The sequence below is a fragment of the Phragmites australis genome, chromosome 13 (assembly GCF_958298935.1).
Source record: "Phragmites australis chromosome 13, lpPhrAust1.1, whole genome shotgun sequence".
Taxonomy (NCBI): domain Eukaryota; kingdom Viridiplantae; phylum Streptophyta; class Magnoliopsida; order Poales; family Poaceae; genus Phragmites; species Phragmites australis.
The window spans coordinates 10,821,121-10,840,907 of record NC_084933.1 but is presented as its reverse complement, the minus strand read 5'-3'; the positions used below and the strand labels follow the sequence as shown (position 1 = coordinate 10,840,907).

The 19,787-nt window shown below is 41.3% G+C and overlaps 1 long non-coding RNA gene across 1 annotated transcript; it reads right to left on the bottom strand.

Moving 5' to 3' along the window:
- Window positions 1–5,133: 5,133 nt before the first annotated feature.
- Window positions 5,134–17,744, bottom strand: LOC133887876 (uncharacterized). Its single transcript, XR_009903662.1, has 3 exons — window positions 17,282–17,744; window positions 14,835–14,988; window positions 5,134–5,424 (listed from the first exon to the last, which is right to left on the bottom strand). It is a non-coding gene; the product is annotated as an uncharacterized LOC133887876 (long non-coding RNA).
- Between the last annotated feature and the right edge of the window lie 2,043 nt (window positions 17,745–19,787).

The window sequence follows — 19,787 nt, the reverse complement described above, 5'->3', positions numbered from 1 at the left end:
GGAGGGGAAGAAAAGGGCGGCACACGAGGGGTAGCGGCGGCGCATGGCCGGGATTCTCGGCGGAATCGGCTAAGGCTCACCGGCGGCGACAATGAGGAGCGCAATATAATCGGGGGAGCGCGGGGAATCCGTTTTGAGGCTTACCGCGGGCTTGGCGGCACGGGAAGGCGGGCGGCGACGGAAGGGGCGGCGGAGGGCCTCGGGATCTCATCGGGAAGGGCTCTCCGGCGGCCCAGGGGCCAAGGCGACGGTGGGGAAAGCTTCAGCAGAGGTAGGTGCGTGCAATGGTGGGCTCGGGCTGCGCTGATTGGCTCTGGAATGGCGCGGCGGCGATCTCGGTTGAAGCGGCAGCAATGGCAGCTCGGCGAGCTTCAATCTCGACGACTAGGGCTCGGGTCTCGGCGATTTTCGGATGAGATGAGTTCGGGGAGGGGACGGGCACATATATAGGCGGCTCGGAGGGTCGCAGGGCGCTGCAGGACTCCAAGGCGGTCTCGATTTCCTATTCAGACTCGGCGGCGCGGCAGAGTTTGACTCGGAGACGATAGACCAGACCGGTGGGTCCCACATGGCGGTGGCACAGGTGAAGGCGGCGTTGGCAGGGGCGTGTCCACGAGCGAGCGCAGGCGCGTGCTGTTGGCTGGGTCGGCATGGGCGAGTGGGCAGAAGGAAGAAAGGTACGGCCCAGGCGGAAGAGAAGGCCGAGGCCGGCTGTTGGGTTGAGGCCGAAGAAAATTGGGCCGGGAAAAAAAACAGCCCGAGAAAGGATTTAATCTTTTTCTTTTCTTTCTAAATTCAAATCCAAACTTCAAATTCAAAATCAAAGCAAAATCTCTTCAAATAAATTTCATCAAAAACCAAATAAAAATCCTATTTGCCTAATTCAGCATGAATGCAAAATAATCATTTATATCCTATGTCAAATATATATATTCTTTCATATAAAATAGGATTTTTCTCTTTTAAATTATTTAAACTCATTTTAAATTTTAGCAAAATTTAAGAAATTTCTAAAGGTGGAAAAAATTAGGGTGTTACATAGACTAACCATGATCCCAAAATCAAATCTTTTTTTCATTGCCAGTCTGCCGCCGTCAAGCTTCTCTATTGCCGTAATGGTCATCTCTGCCAACACGCGAGAGCCGCCCATTGTGGTTCCCATCATTTTCTTCTTGGTCCCATCATCAGTCATTGTTGTCGATCACCTGTCCACCATCGCAGATCGAGCCATTGGTTGCCTCCGCTGTAATCCGTCAGCATAAGCCCTCACCTGTCTTCGTTGCAATCTGTCTCTATCGTGGATCTGGCTCATCGCCCTCACCCATCACGTTTGTGCCTTGCAAATCCCGCCGACGCGCGCGTCCACGCCTCATAGTCGTCTTCGCCTGTGCATGTCCCTCAGCCTATCGTAGCAACCTGACGCGCATGTCCCTTCGCCCGTTGTAGCCACCTTCGCTTGTGTGCATCTCTCCACCCATCGCGGCAGCCCAACGCGCGCATCCACATTTGTCAATCGCCACCGTCCCTCAACTTGTCACGACATCCCAACGTGACGGTCTCCACCCCTCGCGCAGCCCAGGAGGTCTCCTCACCGTGAGTCGCTGCGCCACTGGTCGCCATCTGTGGTGGGGATTGATCTCATTTGTTGTTGTTGTTATGCAAAGAATAGGGTGTAAGGGGTGTTGCTGCTATTGTATTGTGTTAGGGAGGTATTCATTAGTTGCACAATTGTTCATCTATTATTGCTGCTACTGCTACTATTACAGTGATGCTACTGTTTATCTACTGCATTTGTTGCTGTTATTTTTTGTTCATTGTTGTTTGGTTCCAATATGTCACAACCAAATGAAATTGCTATCCCCATTAAATTTGATGGTCATAATTATCGAGAGTGGGCTTTTTCTATGAAAACTGTGTTGAGGGTTATACTCTAGCATCTCCTTGACTAATGTTCCACCTATTGATAAGTCAAAAGATGGTTCTGGTGCTGCTGAAGTCAAGAATTAGTAAAATGGTGATGTAAGGGTTATGAGCGCTATTGTCACTAGTATGAAGGAGTCCCTAATTACGAGTCTTGAGCTCCACAAGATAGATAAAGAAATGTGGGATTATTGGTAGTGCCGCTATGTTTAAAGTAGTGGTGCTCTCTTGCATACTTTGATGACCGGACTTCATAGCCTTCAGTAGAATGATCTATCAATAGATGAGTAATATACTGCATTTGATCATTTGATGGGACCGTTACTCTCAATAGTCCCTTAGTGTACCGGAGGATGTTCAAGCTGTTGTTAGAACAAGAACAAGTTCATTGAGAAGTTCCTCATGTACCAGTTTTGTCATGAACTACAATCAGATTTTGAGTCTATTCGTATGCAGCTACTCAACAACCCCAACACTGCATCCATTGTAGATGTATTGTATGCCCTGATTACTGAAGAGACTCGTCTTTGTTTGTTCACGTCTACTTCAGTGTCAGTACCTCATAGTGTACTTACAGCTTCTCAGAGAACTAGCACAGCTAGAGACAGTTCTTCCAAAGGTATTCCTTGTGAGCATTGCAAGAAGAATGGCTATTGTTCAGAGAATTGCTTCTCTCGTCATCCAAAGAAGTTGGCTGAGTTCCGTGCATGCCGTGCTGCTCGTGCTCGTAATACAGCTCCTCGAGGTTCTGTATCTGTTGCAATTGCTCATGACAATAATTCTCAGTCTTGGGTTCTAGATTCAAGAGCTTCCTTCCATGTGACATTTAATAAGCCTCAGTTGGTTGCCTGCAAGCGGGTCATTGCTACAGGTTCTATTCAGACAACTGATGGTACATCTTGTCATATCACTCATCAGGGTGCACTTTTCACTTCTTGTTTTTCTGTACCTGATGTTTCTTTTGTACCTCAGTTATGCATGAATCTCTTCTCCATAGGTCAAGTCACTGACCGAACAATTTTGTTGGATTTGACGTCTCATCTTATTTTATTCAGGATCTTCGAAGCGGGAGTGAGATTGGGACTGATCGTTGCCGTAGCGGGTCTCCTGGCCTCTATGTTTTGGATACATTGCATCTTCCTCCTTCCACCAGCTATACCGCTCATGTGTCATCTGTTGTATCATCATTCGGTTGATCATGTGCCAAGTTGCATCATCATCTTGGTCACTTATTTGGATTACGTCTGTTTACTTTGGTTCGTCAGGGTCATTTAGGTCATACATCCATTGAGTCCATTCTTCATTGTAAGGGTTATAAGCTTGGTAAACAACTCGAACTCCCATATTCCGGTAGTATCTCCCATTCTGTAAAAACTTTTTGATCTTATTCATTTCGATGTATGGGTCCTTCACCTTTTGCTTTAAAAGGTGGTCATAGGTATTATGTCATTTTTATTGATGATCATTCTCGATGCTTGGATTTATTTCATTAAACATCACTCCCAGTTGTATGCTATATATCAATCTTTTACTCGTATGGTCCATACTCAATTTTGTACTGCCATTAGAGTCTTTCGCTCTGACTCTGAAGGTGAATATCTCTGTTCTATTTTTGGTCAGTTCCTCACCTCCAAGGGCACTCTTGCTTAGCTCTCGTGCCCTAGGGCTCATGCTCAAAATGGCATTGCTGAACGTAAGCATCACCATCTTATAGAGACTACTCGCACACTCCTCATTGCATCTTTTGTTCCTTCTTCTTTCTAGGGAGAAGCTGTTTCTACAACCATTTATCTCATTAACTGGCATCCGTCTTCAAAGTTGGCTGGCAAATGCCCTGGTGAGGCTCTTTTTGGTACTCCTCCTAGCTATGACCATCTCTGGGTTTTCAGATGTACTTGTTATGTCCTGCTTGCACCTCGTGAGTAGACTAAGTTGCATGTCTAGTCAGTTGAGTGTACTTTTCTTGAATATAATCCTGAGTATAAGGGTTATCGTTGCTATAATCCTTACTCTCATCACATGCATATTTCTTGTGATGTGACTTATTGAGGATCGTCCCTTCTTCTATAATCCCTCCACCTAGTGATCATGATCCTGCTTTATTTATTCACATATCTCCAAAAGGACGCACTTTGCTTCTCCTATGTGTTGATGATATGTTGATTACAGGAGATAATGTTGAGCATGTTGCTCATGTGAAGAAGTAACTTAGTGAGTAGTTTTAGATGTTTGATTTAAGACACATTAGTTACTTATTGGGGATTAAAGTTATAACTTCTGAAAATGGTTTTTATCTTTCTAAATCTAATTACATTCAGGATCCATGGCTAGCTCTAACATTACTAATAATCGAATAGTTGCTACACCTATGGAGCTTTATTTGCAACTTCGTCCTACTGATGGTACACCTCCTGAGAATCCCTCTCGATATCGTCATATTGTGGGTAGTCTTTTTTATTTCACTGTCACCAACCTGATATTGCTCATGCAATTCATATTTTGAATCAATTTGTGAGTGCTCCTACTTCTGTGCATTTCGGTCACTTACTTCAGGTATTACGTTACTTGAGAGGGACATTATCTCAGTGCTTGTTCTATGCCCATTCTAGTCTGCTTTAGCTTTATGCTTATTCAGACTCCACTTGGGTGAATGATCTGATGGATCATCGTTCTGTCACTAGTTATTGTATTCTTCTTGGTACTTCTCTTATATAGAGGTCCAAGAAACAAGTTGTTATATCACGATCCAGTACAGAGGTAGCACTTCAAGCTCTTGCCACTACCACTTCAGAGGTTGTATGGCTTCGTTGGTTGTTGATTGATTTTAGCGTCTCTTGTGAAGCATCCACACCTCTTCTATGTGATAATATTGGCGCTATACAAATTGCAAATGATCATGTGAAACATGAACTCACACAGCATATTTATGTTGATTCTTCATTTACTCGATATCATTGTCATCAGAAAACCATTGCTCTTCAGTATGTGCCATCAGATTTGCAAGTTTACATATTTCTTCACCAAAGCACAAACTCAAGTGCATCATTAGCTTCATCTACTCAAACTCAATGTTTCTAAGCCTCCTTGAGTTTAAGGGGGTGTTAAGTATATACATGGTAACATATTATTCTGGCCTGTATTGGTCCATGATGACCGACCCTGTATTTTAGATAAAGGGAATTTTATTTCATCAAGCAAATGAAAATGTCCCAGCCTCTGCACAATGACATGTATTCGGCCAATTATTACAACCAAACTGATCATGATGTAGACTCTGTCTATCATATGATCCATCCATCCAAACAAAAGGAATGAAGTTTAACAAAAAGCACATGTTTATTTTAAACACTTATTAATATATTGCTAAACCTCCAGCAAAATTTGCGAAGATGTCCATCGTTGTAGTCTCCAATTGATGACATCCCGATTGCATTGTGGTACGGTTCTCCTCCTCCTCCTGAAGCAACGACCAAAATTGATCCAATATGTGCTCCTGTAAATAGCCTGCATAGAAGAATATATATTTGTTTTGTTAAAAACTACATCATTCTGGCTAAGGCACAGTGCCCAACAAATGGTAGCGGCTCCAACAAAAATTTGTTCCTTAAGCCTCTTCCTTATCCCGTTTAGCCCAGATCCAAAAATATTGGATACACTAATAGGGGGATGAATGCCAAAAGTAACCTGAACTGTTCTCCAAATGAACTTAGCAAAAGTGCAATCGAAGAAAAGATGTTGAATTGTCTCATTACAGTTACAAAAACAATATTTTTCATTCCCTTGCCAATTTCTTTTCACTAAATTATCTTTAGTTAAAATGACTCCTTTAATTAAGAACCATAAGAAAATCTTGATCTTTAAAGGAAGCTTTAGTTTCCAAAAGAAATGATTATTAGCTATGATGTTGCCATTGAGTAATGCCATGTACATAGTGTTTACTGAGAACTGACTACTTGGAGATAAGAGCCATATAAAACTATCAGGTTCATCATTTAACTCGATATCTGTGACTTTTGCCACCAAGTCATGCCAACCCACAAGCTTATCTCCCACTAATGCTCTACGGAAAATAATATTTGGAGGATCATAACTAAGGGCATCAGCTATGCGATGTATATAATACTGGGTATTACTAGCTTAAAGTGGTTTTTCCTAAGCATGTCTTCCCGGAATCTTATTTGAGTACCGTTTTGTAATCTAAATTCCCCAAAACATAGGAACTGAGCGTTGATACTCATTAATCCTGACCTGAACTGAGAATCTGAAGGACTCCTTTCCACTTGAGCTATTGTTTTATTACCCATATATTTTTTTCCTAATTAATTATTGCCATGTTCCATCCTCATTGATTAGTTTGAATAGCCATTTACCAAGCAGACTTTTATTTTGGATATCTAGGTCTTGTATACCCAAACCACCCTGATCTTTTGGTCTACATAGTATACCCCATTTAGCTAATCTATATTTCTTTTTATGATCATCTCCTTGCCAAAAAAATCTAGATTGGTAATAATCTAACTTCTTGAGAACACCCCTTGGTACCTCAAAGAAGGAGAACATAAACATCGCCATACTACTTAAAATAGAGTTAATGAGTACTAGTCTCCCCCTATACAACAAGTGCTTGCCCTTCCAGCTACTCAATTTCTTCTCAAATCTATCCTCAATCATCTTCCAATCCTTATTACTAATCCTCCTATGATGCATGAGGATTCCCAAGTATCTAAAAGGATAATCCCCCATATAACACCCAAAAAGTTATGTGTATTGATAAGCATAGTCATTTGCTTCTCCGTAGCATAATAATTTATTTTTATGAAAATTAATCATTAGGCTAGACAATTGCTCAAAAGCACATAGCAAGAGCTTCATGTTTTTAGCGTGTTCAAGATTATGTTCTATAAAAAGTATTGTATCATCTACATACTGTAGAATTGAAAGACCATTATCAATGAGATGAGGAACGACCCCCCTAAATTGTCCATCTACCTTCCCTCTAGCTATTAAAATAGCTAACATATCACTACTATATTGAATAAAATCAGGGATAAAGGATCTCCTTGTCTTAACCCCTTTTCTTGGTTTGAAAGAAGCGTCCAACTTCGTCATTTACCTTGACTCCAACACTTCCTTTTGTTACAAACTGTTCTACCCAGAAACACCATTGCTCAGAAAAGCCTTTCATCCTCAAAGTTTGTGGTAAAAAGGACCATTTGACCTTGTCATAAGCCTTTTCAAAATCAAGTTTAACAGCTCAAGTCTATTGAACAAGTGTGCTCCTTCCCACAATTCCAGTCTAAGCACGTACCACACTGGTACTGCTGAAACCAGGAGACTGTTTCAACACAAGTATGCACATGACAGTGAGGGCAGCAGCCACGACGATCTTCCCCATGAAATTAGGCTTCTGTCTCGAATCAACAAAGTCCAATGGAGGGAAAATGGAGCTCCTCTCCCTCCTCCTCCTCCCCTCTGCGCTCCACTCCTCACTCTCGTCCCCTTGCCACGGCTCCCCGTCCTAGCTTTCTTGCCTCCCTCCATCAAAGATGGTGGGCCCTCCTACCAGTCTTCTTGAACTTGAGGAGGACAAGGAATTGGAGTGGCTCGTTAGGCTTTGGGATTTCTCGTATGGTTTGTCTTTTCAAGCTGAGGTTTTAAGTAAGTTCAAGTCTTCAATTCACCATTGCTCTTCTTCTCCTGAAGGTTCTTTCTTCTTACTTGCCTTTTTTCGACGCTACACTTTCCACCTCAATGAGACCTCTGTTAGCCTTGCACTACATGCCTGTTTGGGTGGTTCTCCGGCTGGTTTTCATGTCTCCTTTCAAAGTGACCGGCATTTCCGTTTCTCGGTGGCTTCCAAATCTGTTGGTTTTCATGTCTGCTCTCTCAAGAGGTTCATCTCTAAACATTTTGACGTTTATTTTCACCTTTGGAGAAATGGTAGAGATAATTGGCTTTCTGAAAAAAGAAGATGGGAGCTTGAGGAAAGGAATAGTTGGACAGTAGTTTCTCACCGCAAGAAGACGAAGTTTTCTCAAGGAAAAAGGGTATCTTTTAAGGATAATTTGGTCCTTGACTCTCCTTTGAGAAAATCTTTCCCGCCTGAACTTAACTCAGTGATCAAGATTGGAGAATTTTTCTGTCCCATTCCTAAACTTCAGCAAAAATCATCTTTGTGTTCTTCACTTGGTTTCAGTCAGTATGTTGAGGATGGTCAAAGCAATCAATTTTCAACCCAATCTCCAGTCTCGGGTATTTTTGATAGACTAAAAAGTGTCTTGGGCATCCAATCAGTTTCTGGGGAAGCCAAAGCTCCGGCGGCTGACGCTTCGGTTTCTGCTAAGCGGTCTGGTAATTACGTTTACTCTCCTTCCCAGCATCCTTTACTACTTTGCCGAAATTGTCTGCAATTGGGCCTTGATCGTTGGAAGTGCAAAGGGTTTTCTAGATGCTTATTTTGTTTTAATTATGAGCCTCCTGTTTCAAAAGGCGCTTTAGCCTTAAATATAAATGGGCTCCCAAGCCCAGCCCATCTTCTGCTCCCTAGTTTGGGCCCAGCTCTGGTTCCCCTGCAAAAGAAAACTCTTCGTTCCAGCACAGGAGCAATAACTCTTCGTCTTCCTCACCCCTTCCCTTGGCCTCCTCGCCTTCTCCCAGAAAACCCCCTCCACCTCTTCATCTTCTCCCTGCTCCCTCTCTCTTGAGCTCGATCATGGTGAACTTTGCCGTTGATCCTGTTCATTTCATTCCGCCAGGTCTTGTCATTGAAGACAGTGGCCAGAATCGCAAGATTAGGTCCTTTGTCCGTATAGCGGGCAACCCTGCTAAGAGGCATGAAGACTTGGTGATCGTGGTCTCTGAGGAGGAGCTCTCCCCAGCCCAAGAACTTGCTTTGATGCATGATATCAGGCAATACATTGAGGTAGAACTTCTTAAGCATGTTCTCTACTTCAGTCCTCACCAGCATGGAGTTGGCATTTTTAAACTAAGGGACTTTGTGTGAAAGTGATGTTTTGTTGGCTGGTAATCCTCATTGGATAGGTCCTCATGTGATTAATTTTGTCAAACATGATAATGCCAAGAACCATAAAAGATCTCCTTTCACCAGAAAAGGTTGGATTATGTTCCTTGGGTTCCCGCTAGACTTCAAGGAACTACACTTCATTCAGCAAGTCTGCTCTTCCTTTGGCAAGCTTCTTTACTGGCATTCCTCGGACCGTAGTTTGGCTCGTGTTCTAGTTAAAGTTTTGATTGATGATCCCCTAGACACCCCTAGAAGCATGGTCATCAAGCTTGGTCGTGAACTTGACGGGGATGATTGTTCTTGGACTTGCCCAATGTATACCTTCAACTCTATGATGGCTGGTGAGATTCCTCCGGATGAGGATGTTCCTCCTGCCAACAATGGCAACCCTCATCCTTTTGAAGGTCCTATGATCCCTGGTGAACCTGAAGCTGTGGCTCAGCTTGCTGATCAGCTCTTTGGTCAGAAAGATCTTCATAATCAGGCTCAACAAATGCAAATAGATAAAGTTTCTGAAGCAAGTTCTGTCAATCAAGCTTCTTCTTCAGATGTCCCTTTTGTACAAACTCTTGGAGTTGAAAGAAATGCTGAAGTTAGAGGGAATCAAAATTCTTGCAGACAAAGGGCCTTGTTAATACATGAGCCTCTAGTGAACCCTTCTCATCAAGCTGAAACCTCAAACTCAAATAACCAGTTGAATGAAAACTTGGATGCAGTTGCTAGTTTCATGCCTAATCACTTAAGGACAGCCATGGAGAGTTATCTCAAGCAAGTTCAAAGGTGCTCAAAAAACATTTTCTCGGTTTCAATGCCAGCCCACCTCTGGAAAACTAATTTCAACAACAAGGGCATTGTTATCAGCACCTCGGATTCTTCTGAGGTCCAGGGAATATCCACGATTCAGTCCTTGACAGAAGTCAAAAAGTATCAGTCTATGAACCAAAAGGATTTCTTAGAAGCTAATATTAAAAGCAACACTCCCCTCCTTCTAACATGGAAAGAAAATTCAGAATCACCTCAGCCTACATCAGATTCTAATGGCATGTACACCTCCAAGCCAGCCATCACCAGAGTCTTTTTCAGGAAGAAGCTTAGAAACAAAAAGAAAGATAATCAAAGAACTGTAACTGGCGACCAAATCTTCCCTGTTTTCAAAGAAGTCTTTGCTCAACAGGAGACTCCTGTAAAAAGAGGTGGAAAAACGAAGACAAGGAAGAGAGTTGCCACACCTTTATCTAATAAAAGCTTGAGAAGAAGCAAGAGGCTCCAAAGCAAGTTTGATGGACACAGGGTTAGTCCTAGCAATGATTTTCAGAAGATATATACCAAAAGCAGGACAAAGATCAGGAGAACCCCTAACAAAAGACTTCTAGCTGGTAACTCTCTTCAAGACAGTTTCAATTCATCTGCTGAATTTACTGATCTAGCAAAGATTGATGAATACAACAAACTGAGCCTTATTTATCCGGAAATTCCTATTCCGCAAATTCAGCAGGTGGCTACAGAGAAATGCAATTTACCTCCTTTGGAGGTAACAAAGGAGCTGGCAAGGGGGGGGGGAAGACTTCAAGCGGGGAACTACAAGCAGAGCGTGACCAAAAATTGGCTACAAGAGAAGGGAGTAGCATCCAACCTTCTTTCTTAGTTAGCTATGAATAGTCTCTTTAGATCTTTAGTGACCACCAGGGAATGCCCTGATAACTTTTGCTGTAATCTTAACTCTGGTCTCTCCTATGGGAGGTGGAACCTTGTGAAGACTTTTGTTGACTGGTTCACGTTGACCTCTGATGCTTGGTACTTTGGTTTATTATCTTTGGATATTCGGTTTGGTTGGATGCTTCACAAGTGGTTCCATGCGTCGATTCTCTTACTCTAGGTTTTTTCTTTGGATGAGTATTCTACGCTTGTCTCCTGGTTCTGGATTTCTTATTGGCTTACTGCTAATTATTATCTTGGCGGTTCTTTCTCTCCGGCTTTGCTGGAGTCCCAAAGACTAGTTCTCTCTTTGAAGGTTTATTCATGGATAATCATCATAAGAAAAGTTGGAATATATTAAACTGGAGCATTAGAGGTATTAATTCAGTTGATAAATGCAATGCTATCAAGTCCAAGATTGAGGAAAGTGCTTGTGTCATATATTGTATCCAGGAAACAAAGAGGGAGCATTTTGATCATTCCTTCATCAGAAACATTGCCCCCAAAAGATTTGACAAATTTGTCTTCTCTCCCTCCAAAGGAGCCTCAGGTGGTATTCTCTTAAGTTGGAACAGCTCCATTTTTACGAGAGAAGCAGTTGAGATCACAAGTTTCGCGATCACAATTAACTTCACTTCTAGACACAATAAAACTACCTGGACTCTCACTTCCGTGTACGGTCCCTGTCAAGGGCCGGAAAGAGATGTGTTTGTTACTTGGTTGAACAATATTGATATTGATAACTCATCAAATTGGATGTTTATTGGGGATTTTAACTTTTACAGAGCAACAACGGATAGAAACAGAGATGATGCAAATATGAATGATATTTTCATCTTCAATAATATTATCAGTAATTTGGGCTTGATTGAAGTTCCTCTTAAGGGGAGAAGATATACTTGGAGCAACATGCAAGATAACCCTTTGCTTGAGCAGCTAGATTGGTGCTTTACTTCGGCAAACTGGTCTTCTGATCTCCCAAATACACTGCTGTTACCCCTAGCCAAGCCTTTGTCTGATCATATCCCTTGTATGGTGCAAATTGGAACCTCTATTCCCAAAGCCGTAGTCTTCAGATTTGAGAATTTTTGGATTGATCATCCAGGCTTCTTTGAAACTGTGGAAAGTGTTTGGAATTCTGAGGTGAAAGTAAATGATAGTGCTGCCAAGATTTCAGCTAAATTCAAGCTTTTGAGAAGAATTTTGAAAAGGTGGAGCAAGGGAATCTCTAAACCTAATAACCTGATTAAAGATTGTAATTCAATTCTGGAAATATTGGACAAGCTTGAAGAGTAAAGGCCCCTCTTTACTCAAGAAAAAAAACTTTAGAGTGATTCTCAAAAAACATATCATAAGATTACTTCAATATAAGAAAGAGTATTAGAAGAAAAGATATTCTATCAGATGGACTAAATTTAGGGATGAAAGTACAAATTTTTTTCATACAGCTGCTACAGAAAGATTCAGACTTAATACTATCACAAGTTTGGAAGCCCAGGATGGAAGATTGGTGACTGATCACTAGGAAAAAGCTGCAATGCTCTTTGAAGCCTACAAATCCATAATAGGATCCTCCTCCAATCCTCATATGCACTAGAATCTAGATGATCTTCTGAATACTCATGCAAACTTAGATCATCTCTCTGCTCCCTTCAACAAGAGTGAAATTGATAGCGTTATTCACCAAATGCCCAATGATAAGTCTCCTGGGCCAGATGGGTTCAACGGTCTTTTCCTTAAGAGCTGTTGGAACATCATCAAGGAAGATTTCTATACTCTTTGTCAGGATTTCTTTAATGGTAATTTCAGTCTCATGACCATCAATAGCTCTTTCATCACACTCATTCCAAAGAATAACAATCCAGTTGGAATTAATGACTTCAGGCCTATTTCCTTAATGAACTATGTTCTGAAACTGCTCACCAAACTTATGGCCAATAGACTTCAGTCAATGATTATTCCAATCATATTAAAAATAGAACAATCCAGGATTGTTTGGCTTGGGCTTTTGAGTACATCTACCAGTGTCAACACTCAAAGAGAGAAATAGTGGTTCTCAAATTGGACTTTGAAAAGGCTTTTGATACCATTGAACATAGCACCATTCTGAAAGTGCTTCGTCAACTTGGCTTCGATGATAAATGGTTGGATTGGACTCAAAGAATTCTTGAATCTGGTTCTTCAGCCATTCTCCTGAATAGTGTTCCTGGTAAATTCTTTCAATGTAAAAGGGGTATAGGATAGGGTGACCCTCTTTCACCTCTCTTATTTGTTTTAGCTGCTGATTTGCTTCAATGCATTATTAATAAAGCTCATGAGAAGGATCTCTTTAGCCTACCAATTCCTGCTGTGGATACAAATAATTTCCCCATTATTCAATATGCTGATGATACAATCCTTTTCTTGAAAGCTTCCCAAATGGAGGTCTTCTGTCTTAAGAGAATTCTAGAATCCTTTTCTCAATCTACAGGGTTAAAAGTAAACTATTCAAAGTCTTGTCTCATCCCTCTGAATCTCAGTCAGGAGAAGGCTGAATGTATGGCAGCTGTCTTTGGTTGCAAATTGGGTTCCCTCCCCTTTACTTATCTTGGCCTACCGCTTGGAATTACCAAACCTAGAGTGGATCATTTCACTCCTCTTAAGTCAGACTGAAAGAAGACTTAATTCTACATCCTCCCTCCTTCCTCATGCTGTTAGACTGCAACTAATCAATTCAGTCATCTCTTCTCTTCCAACTTATACAATGTGTACCCTGAAAATTCCTGCTGCAGTAATTGATTACATTGATAGAGCAAGGAGACATTGTTTATGAAGAAAGTCTGATATTAATGCAAAAAGCAATCCTTTGGTAGCTTGGAAAAAAGTATGCAAACCTAAATCCAAAGGAGGTTAGGTGTGGTCAATCTCAGAAATCAAAATAGTGTTCTTTTGCTCAAACATCTGGATAAATTCTATAATCAAAAAGACTTACCATGGGTGAAGCTGATTTGGAGTTCTTATTACAAGAATGGCCAAGTACCTCATGCCTCTAGTGAAAAAGGCTCCTTTTGGTGGAAGAATATCCTAAGGCATCATGTTTTGTTCCGAGGAATTGCTACTTGCTCTCTAGGATGTGGAAACACAGTACTATTCTGGTCTGACATTTGGAATAATCATTTGTTGCAAGATAAATTTCTAAGATTTTTCTCCTTTGCAAAAAACAAAAACATCTCAGTGGCTAATTTTCTGATGAATAATAGTTTACAAAGGCAGTTCCACACTCCTATTTCTGCTCAAGCATATGATGAATTTTCTAATCTGCAAGAACTCATTCAGGACTTCTACATACATGAAAATATCAAGGATACTTGACACTATTTATGGGGTTCCCAGATTTATTCTTCCAAGAAATGTTATAATTTGCCTTATAGACACATTTCCCCTCCCCTACCTTTCAAATGGATCTGGGACTCTAAATGCAGTAACAAACTCAGAGTTTTCTCTTGGCTCCTCCTGATGGATAGACTCAACACGAGGAACATTCTGAAAAGGAAAAAATTCAAAGTGAAAAATGATAATTACAATTGTGTTCTCTGCAGACTTCAAACTGAAGAAACAACTTTTCATCTCTTTTTTCAATGTACCTTCAACTTGAGGTGTTGGCATTCATTGGGATTTCTCCAAGCCTTTCTTTGATATGATGATCCAAGCAAAAAATACCTTCACTTCTTCTTTTTTCATGGAAATATTTATTATTGGAACTTGGAATATTTGGAAGCAAAGAAATACCTTCATTTTTTTATCAGACTCAGTTGAGCTTTGCTCTTTGGAAGAAGAATTTTAAGGAAGATCTTTTGCTTCAATCTTATAGACATAAGGAAGATCATAGACTTTTGTTTCTTGACTGGCTTCTTTCTCTTCCCTAGCGGTGTTTTCTTTTGTTTCTTGCCCCCCTGATTTTGGCTTGCTAGCTCATGTTTAGTTTAGTTTAGTTTAGTTCTCCTCTTGTATATTTTTCTTTTCTTTCTTCCTTATTATTTAATAATAATCTTTTCGCAGTGGGGGTCTCCCCTACTGCTTTTCCCCGATCAAAAAAACAATTCCAGTCTAAGGTAACAGCTCAAACTCATATTGTTTATAGGCCATAACAGCACCAGTAATATACTAATAGAGTTGTAACATCTAAAATTATGTGCATTTTAGGTATGGAACTTACCGATGCTGAGAAGTACTTAAGAATAACATATAGTAGAAGGGGAACAAATGTCACATAGCCACAGAATAAGCCAGCAGACCAGATAACCAAGTTAATATCATAGTTTGATGTTGAACGCCATGAATTTTTCAATTGTACTCTGGTGTTGCAGATCCTGCACAAAGCAAATACAATATTCAGGAGAGAAACAGAACAATGAAAGCATCACCTCTGGGCTAGTACTCCATGCACCATGCATAATGCCCTCCACTGGCGATTTCCATGTTTAGGTGCAATACATAATAGACAAGGACCTACTACAGCCCTCCATTTTCAATGGAATTAATCAAGTACCAACTGGAGGTGGCATACCTATTTTATACAGAAATAATGTTTCTTATGATCAAAGAAGGCATGCCTTTTTTTTTCTTGCTTTTTACTACCACATGATTCTTTAGAAATTCTACCTAAAATTAAGCCTGCTTTTTACTACCACATGATTCGTATTTACATATATTGCAGGCAGAGTGCAAAGAGATATCCTAAACTCCTTTCAGTGGATTATCCTGAGCCAATTATTTTCATCCCAGAAGTTTGAGCACTCTCTGGAAAATCTTTGTGTAATTAAGAATTTATCAGTACTGATACTGTCTAATTCCTGCAAGGGCTGGAAAATATTTCTTACAAACAGGGCCTAAAGAGCGGACTGTCTCAAGCCATATTTCTATTCAGATCATAAATCTAATAGGACCTTCTGATTTTATACGTTCTGAATGCCACAGAAAAAGCATAATAAATCTGATATTATTTTGACCGACTGAAAGGCTGGAATGCCATGCATGTCATCTTAATCATAGCGGTACGTTGATGGTTGCTGAACATGCAATAAACTTTGCAAGAGGCACATGGTAAGATTTGAACATTGTGATACTTACATGAGCATGAGATGGATGTCAGCAATTACATGAGGAAAGTCCACTTTTTATTACTATTATAAGGGTTCCTCACAATGAATACAAATGAGTCTTTATAGAAGAATAAGACCTACATGCCATAATTGTGCACGGTAATATTAGTAAACCCCAAAATGTCTTATTGCATATTTGCATCATCTTCCCTGAAGATTGCCCTAAAGCGCAATGAATAACTAAAGGGCAGTAACCAAAAAAAAAAAAAAGTTGCTTCCAGAAGACCATGTTTCTATGCAGGATCAAGAACACAAGAAAATGAAGCATGTTTTGTAATCTTGGAATCATCGACTCCTACTCAAAGTACAATAAGAATATCTAAAGGGAACTGGTACAAAGTATTCCAGTGAAGCCAACTGGTTTCCGATAGTTGGCTACATTCACAATCTAATGAAATTACATGACAATTTGTGACCAAACAGTGAGTCAAACCGTAGGTTTGTTAGATGGAGTGAAGGTGATACTAAGAACAACAGGACAAAAATAAGAAAGCGCCCTCTAGTTTTTTTTTTCCCCCAGAAAGCGTAGTTGAACAGTCAGATAAGTTTTTCCAAGGTTACTGTATTGTGTTGCTCATGTGCCATATGGTTTTGACAATCGACATCTTCCACAACTTAGCTTTTCTTCACAATTGCTTACCTAGATAGTCCCCTGGTAATTTTAGGGACTATGATCTGTCATGTTGGATTAGCTGTTGAATAGTTACAAGTTTTATATACAAAAAAGAATAGAGAGAAAATGGGATATTCCTTAGTTCATCCCAATGGCAGTAATTGTTCTAGGTTGCTTCTCATGTTTGTATTGGGATCTAAGAAATGCAGGTAAGGCATCCGAAGGTTGCTTCCAGAAGACCATGTTTGTATGCAGGATCAAGAACACAATCAAATGAAACATGTTTTGTAATATTCGAATCATCAACTTCTACTCAAATTCCAGCAATAATATCTGAAGGGAATGGTCAAGTCAACAAGTAGAAAATTTAATGTTAGCTCCACAAAACTGGTATGTAAACCATGTCTCTGACTCTCTGTCTAAGACTATCATGTCTAGGACTCGGAAGTTCATTGCATATACGATCCTAGTATGATGTGCTGCAACCTAATCGACATAGGCCAACTAACTTGGTTAAAATGCAGAGCACGTGCGGGTATAAAGGCTTATGCTGCCTTTTGTACCAAGTTCAGATTCATGGACTCTAAGGAGCAATTAGGATGGCTTGTTTTATGCTTAACTGAATAAGAGATGGAATTTATCAGATAATGCGCACAAAACAAGCTGCATACTCCTCGTTGAATCGATCCACTCGACCTATTTTTATCAATGCGGCCAAACAAGCACATCTTGTCACCAGCAACGTAGCTGCAAAGGTTGGCCCAACTATTAGAGCAAAGAAGAACCTAATTGAACTATGTGTGGATGGATTAGATTACATTAGCAGGGTACCACGCAGCAAACAAATCGCATCTAGCATAATGGCAGAGCTAATGCAAGATTACTCACCAGCGAAAGCAGAAATCGACCCAGGCCCGGATGGATCTCCACTCCACACCGGCCTAGTGTCTAGGACGCGAGGGGGATTTGGGGGCTCACTCGTGTTCTCCATCAGGTACCGGCGCAGTTCTTCGACAGCTTAGCCTCCCACACCAAGTCCGCAAATCTCTTGCGCGCCGAACTATAGAAGCAATGAAGCATGCAAGCAGTACGAGCAGAGCACAAAAGCAACAAGGAGAAGGAGCAAGTACCGGTTCAGCCGAGTAGAGGAGCTGAGGAGGAGTCGACGGCGGAAGAGGACGGGATGCGCGGGCGCCAGCGCGCTGCGACTGGAGAGCGCGGGGGAGCGTCACGACGGCCTCGCAGGGAGGAGACGGATGATAGGCTCTGCTGGATTCAGATCAACCAGAGTCACAAAAACAAACACTGGTTTGGGGAAAAACTGAGTGGAATCGATTTGGTAATGTGGAAAGGGCAAATTGCATCCATACCATCACTTTGAAGCTCATTTTCATCCATACCATCACCTGTGTCGGGCCCATGTGTTAGTGACACGGGGTGATGGTATGGATAAAAATTACTTGCAAAGTGATGGTATAGATGCAAGGGAAGAACAGGCAAGAACACACGCTATCCCTAACTACCCTAACAGACAGCTATGTCCTCCAATCTCGTCACTTGCATTCAATTCACCGCGAAGGGTTTAAGACGCAGGTCTGTGGTTTATGGCTGGTGCATTCATAACATTTGAAAACATAAAATAGACGCCAACAGCTGATAAAAGTATAAATGGTCTTCAGCCGTTCAACTCTCCAGATTGAAGAGATGACGCCCAATCTTCATAACTTAAACCGGTATTTTCTCCTCCCTTCTGTTCTCCTTCCTGCCATTAGCCCTGAATGCCTGCTTCTGAACTTCTGATTTCAGAGGTCCTGACAGTACCCCTTCCATGAGAGGCACCTTCTCCTCGAGATGCAGACGTAGGAAATGTATGCTGCATAAAAGAAACATCCTCCCATGGAGCTTCTTATGGTGTCAAATTCTGCCATTGTATGAGCCATTGAGCTACAGGATTTCCTCTCCGAGGTATTATGCGCCTGTCAAGAAGAGCTACTGGCTCAATCTTTAGTTTACCATCTTCTCCCACCAATGCAACTCTAGGTAAGGGAACTGCAGTATCTCCCACATGTCTTTTCAATTGGCTCACATGGAAAACTGGGTGTATGGCATACTCATCAAGAAACTAAAGTTTATAAGCAGTTTGTCCAATCTTCTCTAAAATCTTGGAGCTCCATAGTATTTAGACTTAAGCTTTAATGATTCTCTCAGCCCCAAGGCATTTTGTCTGTATGGTTGGACTTTCAGATATACCATGTCTCCAATCTCAAATACCCTCTCACTTCTTCTCTTATCAGCAAATTTCTTCATCCTTTTCTGTGCGTCATGCAAGTTCTTATTGAGCACTTTCAACATCTCTTCTTTCCGAGAAATAGTGATCTTGGCCTCTTCAGTGATATTGCAAGGGATACAGAATTCACCAATTTGTGGGGGAGGGTATCCATATAGGTCCTGAAAAGGAGATATCTTCAATGAAGTGTAGTAATTTGTGTTGTACCACCACTCTTCTATAGAAAACCAAATATACCACTCCTTTAGTTCCCTAAAGATCATGCTTCTCGAATAGGATTCTAGGCACTGGCTTACCCTCTTTGATTGGCCATCAGTTTATGGATGATGGGCAATGCTGAATTTCAATGTGACCATGCCTTGAAGACTTCTTGGAATAACCTGCTAGTGAAGATCCGGTCTATATCACTCACACTGGATAAGGGTACTCCATGTAGCTTAAAGACATGATCAAGGAATAGCTAGACAACCTGTTGCACTTGTTGCATGGGTGTGCTAATGCAATGAAGTGTGCATATTTTGTTAGTCTATCCACCACCACCAATATGACATCCCTTCCTCTGGATTTAGGTAAACCCTCTACAAAAGTCCATAGTTAATTGTGTCCATATCATATCAGGGATTTCCAAAGGTACCAGCAGTCCTAGATTAGCCACATTCTCAGACTTGGTGACTTGGCAAACAGGACATTCAGCAATAAATTTTTCTATTTGTCTCTTTAGCAAATTCTTCTATATGCAATTTCCCTTGTTAGGAAAGCAATGGCGTGCATTGTCTAGACTAAATAATTGCATATTAAGAACTTTAGCGCAACATTGGTGACCTTGACAATACTTGGCATTTTGGGCCTTGAATACTCAACATTTAAATGTAGACAAATCCTAAGAGATGTGACGCCCGTTCCTTGCTGTCGGCCCAGCTCATCTCCCTACGCTCGAAGCCCAGCCCGCTCCCCAGCTCGCTCTCTCACCAGCAAGTCAGGTCCACCTGTCAGCCCTAACCTTCTGCTCCCTTCGCGCCCACGCCGCACTAGAAACTGCAGGTCGAAATCATCGCGCCCACGATTCGCCCCCGTGCCCCACGACTCCACAACGGCCCTGCTCCCTCT